Source organism: Lissotriton helveticus, chromosome 3_1 (assembly GCF_964261635.1).
Source record: "Lissotriton helveticus chromosome 3_1, aLisHel1.1, whole genome shotgun sequence".
Taxonomy (NCBI): domain Eukaryota; kingdom Metazoa; phylum Chordata; class Amphibia; order Caudata; family Salamandridae; genus Lissotriton; species Lissotriton helveticus.
In genome coordinates this window covers 1224108100-1224124731 of record NC_136061.1, presented here as the reverse complement: position 1 = coordinate 1224124731, position 16632 = coordinate 1224108100, and positions in this window count along the sequence as shown.

The following is a 16632-nucleotide window of genomic DNA, read 5'->3' as shown; positions in this document are numbered from 1 at the left end:
TAGTCCCGCGAAATTGTATAGTATTCTAGTTGGCAAGTGCGACCAAGCAAAAAAATCCGCTTCGCACGGATTTACGAATTTTCGGTAAGTTCGCGAGAGTTCGCGGATTGCGAATTTACCGAAAATCCGCAAAATCCGCGAGCGGAACGGATTTTACGCCCATGCTTACTTATTGCTAAATGTGGGTGTTAAATTGGTAATAATGGTGTGCATACCACTCTTGCTTCTTTCTGCACCTCTCTTGCCACTTTCTGCATTTCTCATGATTCTTTCTGCACCTTTCTTCCTTTTTCTGCACTTCTCTTGCCTCTTTCTGCACATCTATTCCGCTATCTGCACTTACCTTCTTTCTGCACCTCTCTTGCTTCTTTCTGGAACTCTCTTGATTTTTTCTTCTGCACCTCTCTTGCCTCTTTCTGTATCTCACTTGCTTCTTTCTGCACTTCTCTTCCTTCTTTCTGCACCTCTCTTGGTTCTTTTTGCACCCCTCTTCCTTCTTTCTGTACCCCTGTTCTCTCTTTCTGCACCTCTGTTGCCTGATTCTGCATCTTTCTTGCCTCTTTCTGTACTTCTCTTACCTCTTTCTGTATCCCTCTTGCCTGTTTCTGCACCTCAACTGTCTCTTTCTCCGCCTCCCTTGCCTGTTTCTGCACATCTCTTCCCTCTTTCTGCACTTCTCTTGCCTCTTTCTACACCTCTATTAGTTTTTTCTGCACTGCTTTTGCTTCTTTTTGCACCTCTCTTGTAAATTTCTGCACCTGTATTGCCTCTTTCTGCTTTCCTCTTTCTGCATTGCTCTTGTGTTTGTCTGCACCCCATCCCCTCTTTCCGCACCTCTTCTGCCTGTTTCTTCACCTCTCTTGCCTATTTCTGCATACCTGTTTCTTCATTCTGCACTTCTCTTGCTTGTTTCTGCATCTCTCTTGGTTTTTCTGAAACCCTTTTGCCTCTTTCTGCACCCTTGTTCCCTTTTTCTGCACCTCTCGTGCCTCTTTCTGTACATCTCTTGCATCTTTCTGCACCCATATTGCCTCTTTTTGCAGTGCTCTTGCATCTGTCAGCACCCCTGTTCCCTACTTCTGCCCTTGTTTTGCCTGTTTCTGCAACTCTCTTGCCTCTTTCTGCAGTTCTCGTGCCTCCATCCACTCCTCTGTTGCTTTTTTCTTCACCACTCTTGCTTCTTTCTGTACCTCTCTTGCTTCTTTATGTACCCCTCTTGCCTCTTTCTGTATCCTTCTTCCTTCTTTGTGCATCTCTCTTGCATCTTTCTACACCCTTCTTCCCCTTTCCTACACCTGTCTTGCCTCTTTCTGCACCTCTCTTGCCTCTTTCTGTAGTTCTCTTGCCTCTTTCTGCACCTCTTTTGCTACTTTCCACACCTCTGTTGCCTCTTTCTGCAGCCCTCTTGTCTGTTGATGAACCTCTGTTGGTTCCTTCGGCACTGCTCTTGCTTCTTTTTGCACCTCTCCTGTAAATTTCTATACCCCTCTTGCTTCTTTCAGCACCCACCATGCCTTCTTCTGCACCTCTGCTGTTTCTTTCTGCACCTTTCTTGCTTCTTTTTGCACCTCTCTTGCAAATTTCTAATTTCTAATTTCTAATTTAAAACATTTCTAAAGCGCAGCGTACACCATGCGGTTTCTTGGCGCTAGTGAGCAGGATCGACAACTGAGGGAAAAGACAAGAGTAGTAGGAATAAAAAACTAAGCGGGGAAAGCCTGATTGAAGAGGAAAGTTTTTAAATCTTTCCGAAAGGAGAGATACTGGGTAGCAGAACGGAGATGGTCAGGGAGGGAGTTCCAGAATGTTGGGGCCAAGGTGGAGAAGTTGGCCCCACCCCACTTTTTACGTGTGAAGCGGGGGATCTGAAGAAGGGACTTAGAGGAAGACCGGAGCTCTCTTGTGGGAACATAGGGTTTTATTAAAGAAGAAATAAAAACGGGGGCAGTGCCCTGACGGGCCTGGAAGACCATGCAGCCCGTCTTGAAAAGGGAACGTTCTTTTACGGGAAGCCAGTGAAGCTCCCTAAGAAGGGGGGTAGAATGGTGATAGCGTGGGAGACCGTAAACCAACCGGGCCGCCTGGTTCTGTATCAACTGGAGTCTTCGCAGGCTGTATGCTGGAATGCCATGATAGAGGGCGTTGGCATAATCCAGCCTTGATATCACCAGGGCGGCCATGATAATCTTGAGTGCCTGAGGGGAGAAGAAGCGGGAAACAGAGCGGATGGTGCGGAGAGTGAGGAAACAGGAGGAGACCACGGAGCTAATTTGTGAATGGAGAGTGAGCTGGTGATTCATTTTAACACCCAGTGTTTTGACCGTGGTTGAGGGGGAAGGTGCAGGCCCAAGAGAGGGGGGCCAGAAGAGAGAGTTCCAGGGGCTGGATGAACCACCGGTGAGAACCAATTCGGTTTTGTCCGGGTTCAGCTTAAGGTGGTTGTGGTTCATCCAGTCCCTGATGAATGTCATAGTAGACTGAAAGTTAGAGACAGTGAGGGGAGAGGAGGACAGATCAAAGATGAGCTGGAGATCATCCGCGTAGTTGTACACAGTGACCTCCAGCTGCTGGAGCGCGAAGATAAGAGGGAAGATATAGAGATTGAAAAGTAGGGGGGAGAGAGAGGATCCCTGGGAAACACCACAAGAGACTGGGAGGGGAGTGGTAGAGAAGTTGCCTAGTCGCACTGCCTGGGTGCGGTCCCTCAGAAAGGAGGAGAGCCAAACCAGGGCTGATCCCCCGATTCCAGCCGCCCTGACACGGGACAGTAAGATGGTATGGTCCACCGTGTCAAAGGCGGCGGATAGGTCAAGGAGGACCAGTGCCTGGTATTTGTTATCATCCATACCCTTTCTGAGGTTGTCTAGGACTGAGACCACAACCGATTCGGTTGAATGTCTGGGACGGAAACCGGCCTGGCGAGATGCCAGCCCCCCATTGGTCTCAATATGGGCGCTAAGTACCGCGGTAACGTGGCGTTCCATCACCTTGCCCAAAAAGGGCAGCAAGGAGATGGGGCGATAGTTGGCCGAGATGGAAGGGTCCGCGCCAGGTTTCTTCAAAATGGGTACTATAGTGGCTGCCTTTAGCGCGGGGGTCACTACACCCTGTGCTAGGGAGCTGTTGAGAAAGACAATGGGGGGTTCAGGACAGCAGGAGTAAATTTGCTGCAGGATACGTGCCGGACAGACATCCGCCGGAGACCCCGACTTCACTTTGGGAAGGATCGCCAGAAATGATTCCTGAGTGAGGGGGGGAATGGAGGTGAGAGGGCATTGAACAGCGGGGGGGGAAGGATCGACAAATGCAAGTGAGGGTGGTGGAATGTTGGCCTTGATGGTAACGATTTTATCACGAAAATAGGCGTTGAGTTGATCACAAAGAAGCTGGGAGGGAGGGATTTGGGATGAGGTTCGAACTGAGAATGCCAGGTCATTCACTATGCCAAAAATTACCCTGGGTTTATTTTCAGCAGACGCTATTTTAGCAGAGAAGTGGGTAGTTTTTGCGGCAAGGATTGCTGTTTTATATTTGGCCAGTGATGTGAGAAAGTGAGTTTTTGATAAAGGACAGTAATTTTTCCTCCATTGCCTCTCCGCCCGTCGGGTGCTCAGTTTAAGCGCTTTCAGGTGGTCGTTAAACCATCTGTTAGAATCCTTAGGTCGACGGATGGATATGCGACGTAGGGGAGCCATTGAGTCACAGCCAAATTTCTGTACCCCTCTTCCCTCTTTCTGCACCCCTCTTGCCTCCTTCTGCACCTCTGTTGGTTCTTTCTGTACTGCTCTGCTCTTTCTGCATCTCTTGTGCTTGTTTCTGCAACTCTCTTGCCTCTTTCTGCACTTCTCTTGCCTCCATCTGCACCTCTGTTGCTTCTTTCTGCACTTCTCTTGCCTCTTTCTACACCCCTCTTGCCTCTTTCTGCATATCTGTTGCTTCTTTCTGCACATCTGTTGCTTCGTTCTGCACCTCTTTTGCCTATTTCTGCAACTCTCTTGCCTCTTTCTGTACCCCTGTTCCCCTTTTCTGTACCTCTCTTGCCTGTTTCTGCAACTCTCTTGCCTTTTTCTGCAGTTTTGTTGCCTCCTTCTAGACCTTTGTTGCTTCTTTCTGCACTTCTCTTACCTCTTTCTGCACCCCTGTCAGTTCTTTCTGCACTGCTCTTGATTTTTCTACACCTCTCTTGCAAATTGCTGCTCCCCTCGAGTCTTTTTCTGCACCCCTCTTGCCTCCTTCTGCAACTCTGTGGTTTCTTTCGGCACCGCTCTTGATTTTTTTCTGCACCTCTCTTGCAAATTTCTGCACCTTTCTTGCCTCTTTCTTTACCCCTCTTGCCTCTGTCTGTACCTCTGTCCCCTCTTTCTGTACCTCTTTTGCCTGTTCCTATATTAATCATTCTACTTTGACCTTCTAAGAAGAAACATCTCTTCTCTGAAGCTTGTCAAATTAGAAGGAAAACAACCATGACAACACCTATGGAGTCATCTTCCAGCCATTCATATGTTGGAGAATTCGTTGCAGAAGCACCTCAGAAGAAGAAAAAAGAGGCACTTATTTAGAAATGTTTTACTGTCCCTGAACGGGGGAAAAAAGTTAATGCTCCACTTGTCACCTGTAAGATATGCCAAACAACGCTTTCTAGAGTTAATCCTTCAAAAAAGTACTCATTTGGCACTGCAAGTATGGTGCGGCATGTAAAGAACTTTGTATTTTATGGAATAGTAACAATGCTGACAACCTTGTTTCTGATAATATGTGTGCTTGTATTATCTAAGGTAGTGCACATGAGATCACGGCATTAGAAATAAACATTTCAAACTGTCACGTGTCTCTAATTACTCCTTGTTTTGGACTGGTGTAAGACTGTAACAAAAGAGTGCTCTTGTTATCCACCTTAACTGAGGTAACCTAACTCGCATGTTCTGGATTGACTAATCATTGGTGTTTTTGCTATAGGATGAAGAACCAATGAGTCACTGATTGCTAGTCTGGTGGGGGTTTAGGTACTAAGGTGGGTTATGATACACCCTAATTCACTGAGGTCCTAAGTCTCTATGCACAGTTCTGTATAGGAGCAGCAATCCCTCCAACAGTGCTGTATGGCTCACTACAATACTGAAACAGAAGTGTACTAGTGTTTGCTGGAAGATTAAGGATACAGACTGAGGAATTGAAGGTATAAAAGAGAAGTTAGCAGATGCATAGAACACTACATGCATAGTCTATATGGGTTTCAAGCAGTCCATGGCCTAAGGCCTACTTTGCTGCATGAGTACTTGGGTACTGGTTGAATGATTGCAATTCTGCAAGGAGACTGTGTGGCTGAATGTATAGCAGCTTTACTTTTAAACCGGTGTGTATATATATGCACATACTGCTGTATGAGTACTTAGGTACCGAGTGGATGATTACACTTCTGCAAAGAAAGTGCCTGACTGAATTTATAACAGCTTCAGTTTTACCACACTACATATAAAAGGAAATACTGCTGAATTGCTCACTATAATATTGAAACAATAGAGTGAGAGTGATTGGTAAAAGTCTAATATTATAGACTGGGGAATTGAAAGTATAAAAAAAAAGTTGCACGTACATAAAAGATTGCAAAACAGTCCATGGCCTAAGGTCAACTTTCCTTCATGATTACATAGGTACTGACTGTATAATTACAATTCTGCAAGGAGAGTGTCTGACTCAATTTAAAAGAGCTTCATTTTTAGTACAGTGCATAGATAAAGACATACTGCTGAATACCACAGTGCAATACTTAATAAGCAATCACAGAGAGTTTGCTGGAAGTGTAAGGATTTAGACTGGGAAATAGAAGCTATAACACACAAGTTTGCCAGTGCATAGAAGAGTGCATGCATAGTCTATAGAGGTTTAAAGCAATGCATGCCCTAAGGTCAACTTTCCACCATGACTACTTGAGTACTAGCTGAATGATTACAATTTTGCAAGAATGTCTCAAACCATTATTATTATATAATAATAAATGTATTCTTGTAACATCTCATAATTTAATAGAGCTTCTAAAATTATTTCATCAGGTATTTCATTTCCCTGGTTATCAATTTCAAAAGTCATATAATCATAATCAATGTTATCTAATGCTTCCACAAAATCAGCATCCAAGGTTTCATCTAGGAAATCACAGCTGATATCTGCAGCACCTCTTCATTCTCAGTACTTGTAAATGTTATGTTTAGCTCTTCTATGACACTGTTACTGATTTCAAAATCGTCTTCCAAATTGTTTTCTTGATTTTCCATACTGAATTTGTTATGATGTAGGTCCTTTTACAAAAAAATAAACACTTCACTTTATCATTTTTCCTAATACAGAAAACAAAATGAGCTTTTCTCAACTATTTTGCCATTTAAAAAAATATTATACAAATACCATTCTCAACTACTTTATAAGATTATATAAATATAATTTTTGATATGAATGTTCAATTTTTAAATTTTCTTAAATTTTCAAACGACTCACTCCTTATCACTATAGGAAAAAACTCAGGCTGTTATAATAAAATGCAGTACTAAAAAAAGTACAATGCATGTATTCACCTTACCTGTTCCAAACTAGTAGATGTGTTGTAGCAAACTGCAAAGAATACTGGTACACTCAGTGTATATATATTAATTTAGTTAAATGTCTTAAAAAGATACAAACCATGTTTACACACTTATCTACTCCATCCATGTTTTGTTACTTCAGCTCTGTAGATGCACATTCCATCGACCATATCTGACATTTACTTATACTTACCTTAAACATAATAAGTAATATAAAAAGTATATATTATAAAATAACCATCTGTGGAAGACAAAGAAAATATAGTTACAATATATATTTTACAACACAAAATAATCTTTAAAGCATTTCATTTGCCTTTTTTGCTGTTCTCAGAATATATTGAATTTCACTAGAAACAGTGAGTTCAATAGCACTCATCACATACCAGCGGACAAAAAAACAGACAATCAATAGGATTATCTGAAAAAAACCAATCAACATTCTTAATAACAATCTAAAAAATAGAAATAAAACATATGTTAAATGTTTTTTTCTAATAGCAATTTCTTATGTAACTATGAGATATGTTAAACAATCTTAAAATAACAAAACACTATCATTAATTTTCATTCACTGCAAATAAAGTTATTTATAAATATATCCTAACACAATATACAACAAATAGTCCTTAATGCTTTCATATACTTTTCCTCATGGCCAAATAGTATATCACAAATTCATACTTCAGAAGTTGTTCAATATTAATCCTCAGCATCCGTCTCCTACCTTTCTGATCCAAAACCACTGACATAATATGTAACGTCCCCCAGGGCTTATCCCTCAACTTCACACTATTCAACATCTACATATCTCCCTCACACAAGTGGCCCGCCATCACAACTCGAACATTATCTGCTAAGACGACGACACCCAACTCATCTTCTCCCTCACCAAGGAGCGACATAGCACCGAAAGACGCCACCAACTGCATAAGCATCAACTCTCTAAATCTTAATTCGGGCAAACACCTACAACGACTACATCCAAAACACCTCCACTCAACTGATCAACAATGTCCCCTGCCGCAGACACATCATCCACCACCTGAGAGACCTACACTGGCTCCACCTTGACAAGAGGATAACCTTTAAGCTCCTCACCCTCACTTACAAACTACTCTACAACACCAGACCAACTTACCTTCACAGCAGTAATCTTGAAAAGCCAAATTTTGTACCTAAAATTTTGGCTTCAAAAATATTAGGTAAGAATTTGGTAACTCTTTAGGCAAACGTTGTTTAAAAACCAATTGACTATCATTACAATGCATCTAACCTTTCAGACATTTTCAATAAACAATGTAATGTCCAGATGTTGCAGAAGGTCCATCATGAAAAATAATTGCTACAGCTACAAAAGTTCTTCCTGATATTGATAGTTGACTAGCTACAACATTTTTAATTAAAGTTGCCAATTTTCTTCCATCAGCTCTACAACGTTGCAGCATTAAAATTACATACTGTCCATATCTTTGTTTAAATAATGTTGATGACATTTCTGATTTACATTGGCTACACTCCATGTTTTGACTTGCTCCTCTAACTAGATTGTTAAAAGACACTGATTCACAGTCAGGTAAAGTCAAATATATGAATCTTTCAGTGTCTATGTTAGTGGTACATGTAAACAAACAATGTTCACAGTCATGTTGCCATTTATAAGAAAGGCCAAAAAGGTTTTCAATATCTATACCTTCATCTTCCAATACACCAAGCATAAGCATTAGAAATTACTGACAATCTTGCTGAATATTCTTGTAAATTGAGTAGAACCAGAACATATGTCCAAAACATTTCGAATATCAGAAACACTTTGTATTTTACTTTTATCACTACTACATTTCTCATAAACAGAAAACAACAACGAATAGAATCTTTCTTCTCGATTTTCAAGAATTTGCTGATGCAAACTTTCAAGAAAAAAAACAATATTAACAACTACATTAGCATAGCAGTTGACACCAGAACTATTTTCAAACTGTTAACCCACATTCTCTTCACACTGTCCTTCGTTTTGATTGCAATCACAACTCCATCTCATTTTTTTTCCTTCTCTACAGCTTCACTACAGATATTCTCAAATCTTCTTTTTCTACCTACCACACGATTTTCAAATATTAGATATTGACCTAAATTGGGTTAATATTCTCTTCTTAACCTATTATACTCTTTCACACAAGTCACATGTGCACTAATCTTTGTCTCATCAAAATCAATCAAGTACAATCCAGATAAAGTTCTCACTCGAGACAAACAACATATGCCATACCTTCTTTAAACACATTACTTACAATATTCACTAAAGCACTATCTACACTTAAACCTTGAGATTTATGAATGGTCCCTGCATAAGCCAAAGAAATAGGGGACTGCTTTCTGCGTACATACAAATCTTTTACAAGCAAAAACCGAGCTGAACAACGACTTTATTGTTGTACTTTTGCAATTTTATCAAATTTGATTTTCAAAAATTCAATACCATCTCTAATTACATAATTAAGGAAATCAACAATTTTACCCATTGCTCCATTTACTAAACCTTTTTCCACATTCAAATTACGTCGTAAAATTACCATACAGTTTACACATGCATATAAATTATTTTCTAAACCAGCAGTTTTACTTATCAATTTCTCTAAAGGATCCAATTTCCTCTTCAACTTTTCAGTCTAAATAACAGTGATTCCTTCATGTTCTATTTTATCAATAGCTTCCAATTTCATAATGTCTTCATTTTCCAACTTTTCAATTTCTTCATTGAATATAGAACATTCACGCAGTGTTGTCATTAAGCAGATTACAGATTTGTTTTCTGCAATTCTCATATATATTTTCTCAGGAAAAATATTTTCATTTGGAAACAAATAGGGAAAGTAATTGTCTCTGTAAAGCTTCTTTGCCATGTTTAGTCACTTTTCCAATTCTTATATCTTGAAGAATAGTTCCATAATCAGCATCATTTGCCTGTCGCATATTTGTAATAAGTTCCTTATATTCAAAATATGACCAAATGTTAACATTTCCAATGCTCCTCTAAGACTTTCTGGTATCCTCATGCACCAATTTCTTAAACACTGGTTGTCCTTTTACAGGAGTAAGTTTATAGTAGATCTCCAAAAACTATGACGTGTTTTCCTCCAGATAATACGTCACACTCTGTTTTAAGAATTTGCTGCATTCTTAAATGTACAAAGGCAAGCATTAAGTTGGATACCATGCTTACCTCATCTATACTACTATTATAAAGGAAGAACTTTGAACCTTTGAGGCGGGTGAACTCGGGAACCACAGCGCCAATCCACACACCCGATACATCGTTGTAATCGTCAGGGTGTGCAGATGGACATAGGCTATATAAAGTTAAAAAATATACGGTATTTAAAAACGTTTGCGAAAAAAAGTAGTCCCGTGGAAGAAGCGCCAGCCGCGACCTGCGTGCTGACGTCAGGAGCGCGGGGAGGAGCGGCGTCCAGGAGCGCGAGGAGGAGCGGCGGACATGGTGCGGGGAGGAGCGGCGGACAAGCGGGGAGGAGCGGTGAGGAGTGGCGGACAGGCGGGGAGGAGCGGTGACCAGCGGCGAGGAGCGGCGGAGCGGTGAACTGAGGAACGTGGGGGTGGAGCGGCAGCTGAGGTAATGCTCCGGGGGCAATGCCGGGGCAGGCGGGGGTTGGGGCAGGCGGGGGACGGGGTGGGTGGAGTCCCTGAACACTCATGGCGGGGGCCGGGCGGGGGCCGGGGCGGACGGGGGCCCTGAACACTCATTTCGGGACAGGCTGCTATGTCGGGGTGGGCGGGGGTCGGGGTAGCCTGATTGCTCCCGCACAAGGTCGGAGCAGGCTGCTAGTACTAATATAATAAAGAGAGAGCCCAAACCTTTGAGGCGGGTAATCTCAGGAACCACAGCACCAATCACAACACCAAATATAGCGTTGGAAAGGGCAGTTGCAGCAGAAGGACATAGGCTGTGCAGACGCCCACCATATACATTTAAAAGGTAAAAGAACTGTGCCAGCAAAGTAGTCCATTGTGGGCGTGTCTGCGTTGTGCTGTGGGCATGTGCTGGGGGCGTGACAAACAATGAGGGCATGTGGTACGTTCCGCCCTTCATGCCATGTCTCATATCGTGTGCCTAATATCGTGTGCTGTGGGCGTGTGCTGGGAGCGTGTGCGGGGTGCGGGATTACGGAAAGCGAGCGTTGTACCCAATATTTCATTGTTTTTTGTTCCCAGGTTCTGTACATTCCAGCTCCGGGTGTCCACCCTGCTTCCTTTAAATACCCCTGCTCCCCATAATCATAACCCACCCTTACTCCCTAAAATACCCCAACACCCTTAAACACTAACCCATCTTAACCCTATAAATATACCCTGTACCCCAAAACCCAAACCTATCCCTAAACCCTAAAAATACCCCTGTACCCCAAAACCCAAACCTACCCCTGAACCCTATAAATACCCCTGTACCTCAAAACCCAAACCTACCCCTGAACCCTAAAAATACCCCTGTACTCCAAAACCCAAACCTAGCCCTGAACCCTAAAAATACCACTGTACCCCAAAACACAAACCTACCCCTGAACCCTAAAATACCCCTGTACCCCAAAACCCAAATCTAGCCCTGAACCCTTAAAATACCCCTGTACCCCAAAACCCAAACCTACCCCTGAACCCTAAAAATACCCCTGTACCCCAAAACCCAAACCTAGCCCTGAACCATAAAAATTACCCCGTACCCCAAAACCTAAACATACCCCTGGACCCTAAAATACCCCTGTACCCCAAAACCCAAACCTAGCCCTGAACCCTAAAAATACCCCTGTACCCCAAAACCCAAACCTAGCCCTGAACCCTTAAAATACCCCTGTTCCCCAATACCCAAACCTACCCCTGAACCCTAAAAATACCCCTATACCCCAAAACCCAAACCTAGCCCTGAACCCTAAAAATACCCATGTACCCCAAAACCCCTACCTATCCCTAAACCCTAAAACTACCCCTGTACCCCATAACCCAAAACAATATCTGAACCCAGCAACATACTCATATTTTTTCACCACCGATTTGAAAAATGCACAGGTCTCTCTCATTGATGGCCAGCACCGACCTACACTTTTAGACACACCTCCCGCCACAAGTTCTAGAATTGCGAACTTTAGAGCTGGGGAGCTACGTTAGAATCTCGGCATCAGCTCGACATTCTGTAATTCCAGGCAAATCGCTTTGTCTCCCCGTGCCTACCACAAATAAATGTGTTCTTCTGTAATGTAAATTGTGCTCATGCCCTGTTGTCGAGTTCGCCCAATATAATATTGCAAGGAAAAATAAAGTAGGGAACCTCGAGTTCACACACTACTGAGCGCGCCCTCTTAAGTGCATCAGCAGTGCACTGTGAATCGGAGCGTTTCACAGGCCTGTCACAGATAAGAAATGCTATCAAAACAAAATCCTACAAAACAATATACTACTGGCCGGCAGCAATTCATACCCGGACAACGTCGGGACGGGCTGCTAGTCAATAATGAGAAGTTTCATTTTCTTCAAGACTCTTGAAACTTCACAACAAGCTTCTCCAGATAGCTTGCGGTATTCCAATTTGTTTTCATGCTCTACTGGCAGCATTAATAAATGATGTAAAGTAATTCCTTTAATATTATGTGCTGCCAATCCAGTTGGAGCAGTGACAACACAAGACAAATGCAACTCAGTTGTTTTCTGTAGGAAAATTGTAATTACTTTTATTAGAAAACTTTTGCCTGTTCCAGCTTGTCCACTTACGTACATTCGGATAGGTTGAAATGATAAACAAGAGCACTCTTTCTTCTCATGAAGTAATCCGTGGACAATTTGTTCTCTCACTTGCTCATATATTCGTTTCTGCTCAACATTTAGTAGTTCTTCCAAGTTTCCTAAGTTTGTTACATCTTTTTGAGCTTGATACATTACTGTTTCCACCTCTTCCAAAGTAGTTGCTGCTTCATTTTGAACAATAGGTTATCTTAGTGGATCCTGACTCAACGGAGCAGAAGTTTGACTGTCTTGAGAACTGTCTCTAGCAATCTCAGCTGCAATTGTAGCTTCTTGCTCAATTTCATCATTCAACATTTTCACATAATTAGCAAAAACAGGACATTCTATATTATCTTTACTTGCGTTGAATGAATCTTCATAGCTCTCAAAATCTCCAAGTAATTCCAATTAACGCCACGGCTTGAAAAGTTGCAAAAGAGCTAAATAGTAAGATTCCCTTTTGTCAGGAGTTTCGCAACTCAGTTTATGGTGATTAATCAAATTTCCTTTTGTTTGTTTCACCAAACATCCTTCAGAACCAATCACGGCATATATACCATTATTGATGTCTTCTGTAATATTCCGTTTAAAAATATAGTTTTGCAGCAATTCATAGAGACACATGTTCTCAAGATGATGACTTCTATTTGCATAATATGTATCCAACATATTTGTTTTCACAATATTTGTACCTTCTGGCTCTTTTTCAGCTAAATATTCAATTTCTTGTACAGATTTAAGTACTCGATTTTGTGTTGCAGCAAGACCTAGACTCACCCAAATGATTCGTCTAGATTTGGAGTATAGACTTGCAGATGATAAGCGATCCGAACATTCATACGCTCCAATTTCTCGATGAGATAGCATCATCATAGCGCTAAGACGCCCATGGGCATATGCGCGCTTTATAAAACTACAAATCAAATCAATCAATCAATCAAACTGTAACTATATAATTTCTTACTTAGACTTTTCTCGTGGGAAATCTCCTCCCACATTTCCGTCAATTCTGTCTTTTCTGATTTGGTTATGTAAGATGTTACATATCGAGCAACAGCAATGGAATTGTCTGTAACGTATTGAATATCCATGTTAGCATTCCACATCGACATAATGACTGGGTTGTAGTCATTTATGTATTTTGACTCTTCATTTCTTCTTAAGTTGTGGGTATTTTTTGGAGACTTTCTTGTGATAGTATGTCGCAAAGATGACATACAGCTATTCACTCTTCCTTTCGATATTACAGGAAGTGGAAATCCAAAACGACATTTGGTGTAGAATTTGTCCTTTGATTTGTACTTTCAACGACAGTATTTGCCACAACGATGGGTTTGGAATTGCAAGACTTATTGTCTTAAGTCCTTATCTTTTGTACTTTTCGGTATATCACATGTTGCATATTCTTCAATAAAAGACAATACAGTATCATCTGAGTCTGTTCCAAATTTGGTAGCATCTTTGATCCATATTAGCATATGTATGCGAGGAGCACCTCTCGCTTGATACTCCTTTCTCCAAAAGAAATCCAGAACCTCTCCAAGAGGAGGATTTTTTCTATTGGTGATAAAAGACATCATGGCTTCAAATCTAAGATTGAAATACGTGCATACATTAACTGGATCCAAAGAGCACAATTCTCCAGTTGTCTTGTATTCAATATTTAGTATATTAGGATTTGCCTCTCAAAGAAATTGAAGTAAATCATCCCAAGCATATTCAGCACAGCTTAGAGTAAGGAACCATGTAGGAGTTCCTAAGTTCCTTAGCATACATATAAGTTCTCCATGACGACGGTACCAGTACTCATTAGTACCACGTTGACATGCCATGAGATTAATCAGCTGAGATTCTAAAACATTATCTTTCTGCTGTACTTTATCCATAAATTACTTTGCCGAAACATTTTGCAAATGTACACCTGTTTTCAATATATGATTCACTGCATAAGAAAGTCCAGACAAGTCACTCTCAAACAAAAGGTGAAACAAATACGGAATACATTGTCAAAATCTTGGATCTTCTGCATACAATCTTGATGTCCGGTATTCAGATGCAGGAATCTGCACAGGTCGGTCATCATATCGTCCTCCTTTTCCTGTGGGAAACAACTGAGGGAAACAATGAGCTTCCAAGCTTTTTTCCCATACACTAATGAGACTTCCCTTTGCTTCTTTCATTTGAAATAACTCTATAGAATTCCCCATCACTTCTTTGGAATGAAGTGGATGAACACTATAATATTTGTAGATCTCTTCAGTACTGGACTCATCTACTTTTTCAATTTGTCCAGATGTCGAATCACTATCTTCTTCTACAGTTATTTCTTCTTCTCCCACATACACATTATTATAGTATTGATTATTTTTTACCAGATACAACGTTGCCTTTTTCACTTTTCTAACATCCACTAATTCTTGCCAGATTTTCTTACTCTTAGTCGGAGCGCCATTAACTAAAACAACTAGAGGTTCATCTTCAACATTTTCTACATCAATTGTTTCAATATTTTTCTTTAGATCTAAAGGCAAATACACAACTCTTCCCTTTAATCCTCTCTGTAAATCTGAAGGAGGCAATTTTCCTGTTTTAGGCTCCATACGAACAATAGCCTGAAATGGATGCACACATTGAATAAGAATAGACTCATAGGTATTTAAATCCATCAGTTCAGAAGGAATATTTACCAACTCAAAATTATTATGCACAGCTCTAGCAGGCATTTTGTTCTCGTCTAATTTGTTATAACAATACTTACAAATATGCTGATCAGAACCCAAATCAAAACAATTCTCTACCAACAAATAAGTTGCAAAATCCTTCCACTCATTATTATTTTCCTTTTCACTTTTTAAATACAAATCAACAGTCCTGGTCTGATTTTTATAATGAGTTCATCGACAACAGACACAAGAATAATTTGGCGTTTCACCTGAAATCACCTTAAACTTTGTAATTTTTTGCTCAAAATGTTCTGTACTACAACATTGTACATTCCCGTCCACATTTCCTTCTATTAATGTCTCAGTTTCTGCACTGTCTTCCTGAGAACCAAAGTACCTAACCTGAATTTCATCACAAACATTAGTTACATCTGATACAGATCCATGCAAAAGAGCACTATTCACCTTTTTTAACATTAGTGCTGGACTTTTTGCATAATACAATGTTCTGACTCATTTATTTTCTCATTTGAGTATGATGAACTGCTAACATCCTGAAATGGTGAAAAACACTTCGACATACTTTTTTATAAAGACAAGCCAGAGAATGCCCTTGCAAACATGGCCGGACTGGCTACCGGGCAGTTTGGAATGCTGGCGAGCTGCTGCCTGATTTTACTGCAGTGGGGGCTGATTTCGTCCATGGAGACCTGCGTGTGCTTCGAAATACTGAAAGCAAAACGAATTTCGTTTAGCTCACGCAGGTCCCCATTAACGCAATCAGTCCCTAGCTCAGCAGCATTCCTAAGTGCCCGGTAGCCAGTCCGGGCCTGCTTGAAAACCTGTATTTTCTCTCACTCTGCAAGGGTCTAGTCCTTGCAACATCTTAATCTTTTGTTTAACACTTTTCTTAGTATAGTTACGTGAGAAATTGCGTATAAAATCAATAGATTCTTGCTGTACACTATAAATACTACTACAATTCTAAGTATACACTGGAGCTTTAGGACGTCTCCCTAAAACTTCATCAGCTAACACCTCTTCTGTATTTCTAGAAACAATTTTCTCTTTTTTAATAGGATAACCATTTCTAACCTCATAAGCACAACCACTAGTGTCAACTGCATGCAACAAATCATTACTCTGAAGATAACTCTCTTCATTAAAAAAAGGCTCAGAACTTGAACTATGTTTCCATTCACCCAAAAAACCCTCAGAAAAACTACTTCTGTTAATTAGTCTTCTCCACTTACTTTTGGCCTTCATTACATGGATTGCCTTATCTAGTGATCGAATTCTACTGATTACTAAAACAAATAATTTGTTTTTCAATTCAAAGGCCTTCTCAACTAGATTTTCTATATTTTTCTTCTTCTTATAAAATGCAGTTATTTTTACATTTCTGCAGTTCTTTAATTAAATTTGACACAACTCTATTATAAAACATTTTTTCCTAATTTCGTTAAATAGGTTTTTCCTACTTTTACTATACACTGTTCTTTCAGATCTTGATTTTCCATGATTGTTCTCTTTATTCTTCTTGTTCTTTTTTGTTGCATATACACTAAAAGTATTTTTCTCCTTGTGCACACTACTCTTACTGT